This window comes from Sciurus carolinensis, chromosome 10, assembly GCF_902686445.1.
Source record: "Sciurus carolinensis chromosome 10, mSciCar1.2, whole genome shotgun sequence".
NCBI classification, from domain to species: domain Eukaryota; kingdom Metazoa; phylum Chordata; class Mammalia; order Rodentia; family Sciuridae; genus Sciurus; species Sciurus carolinensis.
Window position 1 is genome coordinate 113,249,194 of NC_062222.1, and position 5,153 is coordinate 113,254,346.

Here is a 5,153-nt window from a genome sequence, read left to right on the forward strand (position 1 = left end):
AGATACACTGGTATACTAGTTATTAATCTCTTGTGCTCCTCTGGCATCTGTGTGGGGTCTAGCGGAATTCAGATGATAGCACAGTCACTCTGTACCACTTCTTTTTAAAACTCTTTATAATGACTTTTAAAAATAAGTTCTCAGGTTTGTTTGGATATCTGCTTCAGAATTTTAGTAGGTCCATTCTTTTTCTTAGTGATCTGAGAGATTGCAGTGGATAATGAGAAATGTTCATTCTTAAGGGGGAAAAATACTTTCTATTTAAAATGTTAAGAAACTGGTATTTATCTGAGATGAGGGAAAGGATTACTGTGAACTGCAATAAAACACAGTAAGGTGCAATAAGTCAATTTTAATATACAGCAGATGGAGAGATATAAATTCCGAATGATTTTAGGTGCACTGCCTAAAACATAATATACTCATAGTTTTCCAAGTAAGATTAAAGATTTGTAATATTTCTTTAAAAATATTCTAGAATCAAACTGATTTGGATTCTGGTACTATCACAAAGATAGTTTCAACTATTCAATTTATTTTTACTTGTTGTCAGTTATGAACTACATATTTAAATTTCTATTTATTTAATTCCCATTCTAAGAACCTTCATTTTGCAAAATTAAATATATAATCATACCATTTTAAGATAAATATGGAAGTATATGCAAATTTTTTGCATATTTAAAACATATGATGTTCATTAATAGATTTTGGAAATGTGATATAATGACAATGTCCTAAAATTCTATTTCTTCATGAACTTTTATAATTTGAACATTCTAACTTTTGTAGAGAAAAGTAACATCTAAACAAAACAAAATCTAAACGAATTCACAAAAGTACATAGAAATATTGCTGTATATTATTTTCCTCATTTAAAGGGAAAACTATCAATGAGTTAGGCAACTTTAATTCTATGACTTTGTATATTGTTTTTATATTGGAATTGTTTTTTTTGCTGTTTATTATCACTATCATTCTTGAGCAACTTCTGAATAGACTTTCAATCAGTATTTGGAGTAAGCTTTATTTATTAAGAAAAACTGACTTAATCAGATCAAAGTAATTTCTATTCAACTATTGCTTTATTTTAGAAGGTAATAAAATTCAGAATTGCTGTTATCAAAAAACATCCCTACTGCAGAGTGAAAAAAATGACAAATGCTCATGTGCCCTTCAATATTTCAGCATCTCCTGTTTTACTGTGTTTTGTTTTTAAACTCGCCCTTGTATATTTAATTTTGTAATGAAAGATTGGGGTTCTGCAAACTTCATTTTTGACTTTACCAGCTGTTAGGTTCTGTGAACCAGAGAAATGGTTTAAAATGAGAAGTCTTGAAGAAAGAGAAGGGACGTGATCCTTTCTGTTTCCCAGAGAATCACCCCAGCTGTGCTTCTTCATTGTGGCAGGGTATTTCTTTAGAGTAACAGCAGTTGATTTCAGCTTGCATTCTCCCCATGCCTTCAGAGTTAGCTTTATCTCATCCTCTATCAGTTCCTAGCAGCCAACTAGGTTCCCTTCTCTTGAGGTCTACCAGAATCACAGACCCAGGACTCTCATTTAAGTACCTGATATTAGAAAACCTGCTGAGCAGTATCCATCCTCAGAGAGCCCTGGATGCCCATTCTCTAGGGTACCTCCTGCAATCATTCAAAACTCTTCTCTTTCTTCAGTTTATTTCTTTCAACTACTTCTTGTGAAATGCCATAGCATACTACTTCTCCTCTTTTGGTTCTCCAATACCTATTTGATTTTAACTTTTTTAGTTAGTATAACTGGAGTGGATTTAGTGGACCCTGGCTAAAATTATCTGTATGAATTAAGAAATTGCTGGGAAAGGTCTAACTGAGAATAAGAACATCATGCAATCATGAGTGAACCTTAATGGAATAAGAATCAGTCATTCATTTAATTACCACTTGGTCACAAATAAAATTTACAAGAACAATTCAATTCAAGCCATCATCATGCCGGGGGGTGGGGAGGGAACTTCACCATAATTGGGACCATACCAGATTAGCAGAAAGAGAATTTATAGTAAAATGGAGTATTAGGAATCAAGGACATGATATAAGGAAGATGGATTTTTTTAGAGAAAGGTACAGAAACAAGGACACTTACAATCAGTCCAGTTTCTCAATCTTAATCTTAAAATGAAGATTTTGCATGTGCTCAGCAAGTGCTCTATCACTGACTTACACCTCCAGCCCAAAGATCTCAATCTTAAAAATATATTCACCCCAGTTTATAGAGAAATATAATAAACAAAATTACATAAGAATTTTAATACATGGGTAGTAACTTGAATCATAATTTTGTTAACACTATGGAGATCTTACACAAGTTGAGGTAGTTGTTATGGTTTGGATGTGAAGTGTCCTGCAAAAAGTTCATATGTGAGACAATACAGGAAGGTTCAGAGGAGAAATGTTTGGGTTGTACGCATCTTAACCCAATCTGTGAATTAATCCCAGGTGGAATTATTTGAAGTGGTAGGGTGTGGCTGGAGGAGATTGGAATTTGGGTGTGACTCTTGGTATGTATTTTGTATCTGGAGAGTGGATCTCTCTCTGCTTCCTGATCACCATGATGTAAACTACTTCCCTCTGCTACCCTCTCCTGCCATGATGTTCAATTTCACCTTGAGCCCCTAGGAAGGGGGTAGGCCTTCTATGGACTAAGACCTCTGAAACTATAAGCCCTCAAATAAACCTTTTCTCCTCTATAATTGTGTTGGTCAGATCATTTAGACACAAGCAACGAAAAAGCTAACTAAAACAGGAGTAGTGACTCAAAGTAAATGGAAGGATGGGAATGAAAATTTAGCAGTTCCTCTATGCTAGGCCCTACATTCTAGAAGTTTCCTTCTTCATACATATGATTATAATGGGGTAAAAATTACTTTTGGATTACATATAGGACTATTTTAAAGCTTAAATTTCTTTTCAGGAGTACATTATTTCGATAAGAGTAATTAAACTCAAATGGAAATTCAAGAATACTAACAATACTTAGAAAAATAACACTATCTATTGAGCATTTTTATAGGCATTCTTATGAAGTGCATTGTACATTTTATTTCATTTATCTTTAAAAAAAATTTATTATTGTCACTGTTTGCATAGGAGGTTAAGATATATGAAAGAACTTAAAGATCCATAATTGACTGAGGCATGATTGAAACCTAAGGCTATTTTGGATGGTTGTTGTTTGTTTTTCAAACTTTAAAGTATATTGTTAAAATGTATTTTGTAATTATATGACTGGGAATAAGTGGCTTTTTACTTAGTTTACAAAATACTGTATGATTATTCTCCTATGTGTTACCAGTAGTTTCACTCATTCCAGGAAGTACGAGCATATCTGACAAATGGTCCACTTGTAGTCCTATTTATCTAAATTCAGTCTTGTTTTTCGGCTCTTTTGTCTGAACTCAAAGATTTTTTCTCATTTTCTAAAGTGGGTACTTCTGTAACATCTAAAGGAACCCTTTGTTTATGACACTATATTCAGAGTAGCATATTCAGGTAGCAGCTGTCATGGGTATCTAGCCATCTCTACAAACCAACCAAAGAAGTAAGCTAGGGTTGCCCATTCATATTTTGAACACAGGTGTCCTAGTGGACCAAATTGCAAGTATCAAAACTAGGTTTTGATAGTTTCAATCCTAGTTAGGATTGTTTAAATATATTCATCAATTAAATACCTATGAATGTAGAGTATACTGGAAACTATGAATTAAACAGCAAAGAATAGAAGTCATGGATTCAAAGAGCTACCATTCAGTTCACTAGATAACAATGGCAAGCCTGTTTGCAAATTAAATGCCATAACTTCCTTCAGAGATGCAAGCAAATGATATAACATGTCAGTAAGATGATTTCCCTTATTATTTGCAAACCTGAGTCTTTTTCAGCAAAATTATAGTTGCATTTATTTTATTGAAGAAAGTATTTTTGATCTTGTGGATAATTGCCACAAGGGAATAATCACTCTAAGAGGGAACTGAAATCCCTTTTATTTGTATGTAAATGTACTAAAAATAATTGACTGGACTGTCTAATGTTTCCAGCTAAGGTAATTGCCAAAGTGCAAATGTTGCACTTTGGCACATGGAGATGCACATTCACACATATCAAAATCAGCAATGTGCAAATGATATGAGCCATTCTTTAATTTTTTTTTTTTCTTAATCTTAAGTAGACATGTTTCAGGAGTGACCATAGGGAATAGAGTTGTCCATGCAAACTTAATGGTGCTATTATAGCTACTGTCACTACTCTAGAAAGAAGAATACAACATGCTTCTTCCCTATCCTAATTTGGAAATATATGACATGGGCATTTCATGATTTGTGTAATGTTTTGCATGTGAATCTTCAAAAGGGTTAATTCAAAATTTTATTTCAAATGATAAAACAAGATTAACAATAAAATGATTTCAGAACGTTTCTCTCAACTGTAAGTAGGAGGTCAATGTCATGCATTTTTCATCAAAGGTTTAATGTCAGTCTGCGTGTCTGTGTGTGTGTTTTATTATTTTATGAATTGTAATCCATTTATTATTTTATAAATTGTAATACAAACACTCTTTGGAATGGCTAATGAAAAGCTATACTCCAGCAAGGTAAGCAGCACCATGAAAACCCATTCACTGGACTATCTTTGTTTACATTCCCCAGACCAGGCACTAAGACCATTGGAGATTCCTCAGTCCACTTCTCTGCTTCCAGAACCTTGGAGTTTCTTTTTAATTAGTGATAACTGCCTTATGTTTCAGGATACAACTGAAGCATCTCCTTTAGAAACCGTTTTTTTTACTTTCCTCAGCTAAGTCTAAAATAGTCTTTCTGTTGACCACTAGTGTACCTTGTATATATAATAACTACCATATTCAAAAGCAATTATTTGTTTAAATATCTCTCTTCCTGAGCAGTCTTTCTACTTCTGTAGAGAATGACCAAACCTAGTCCCTATCCATCTTCTTCCCCAACACCAGGGCACTGCCTGGCATACTGAAAACATCTACTGAAAATGGAATACAAATTCAAGTGAATAAAGTCTTGGTGAGCACATGCTGTATACGATGCTTTGGAGTATCTTTGCAACTTACAAGAAATATCATTACCTTTCTAAAAATACCAGAAAAGTTC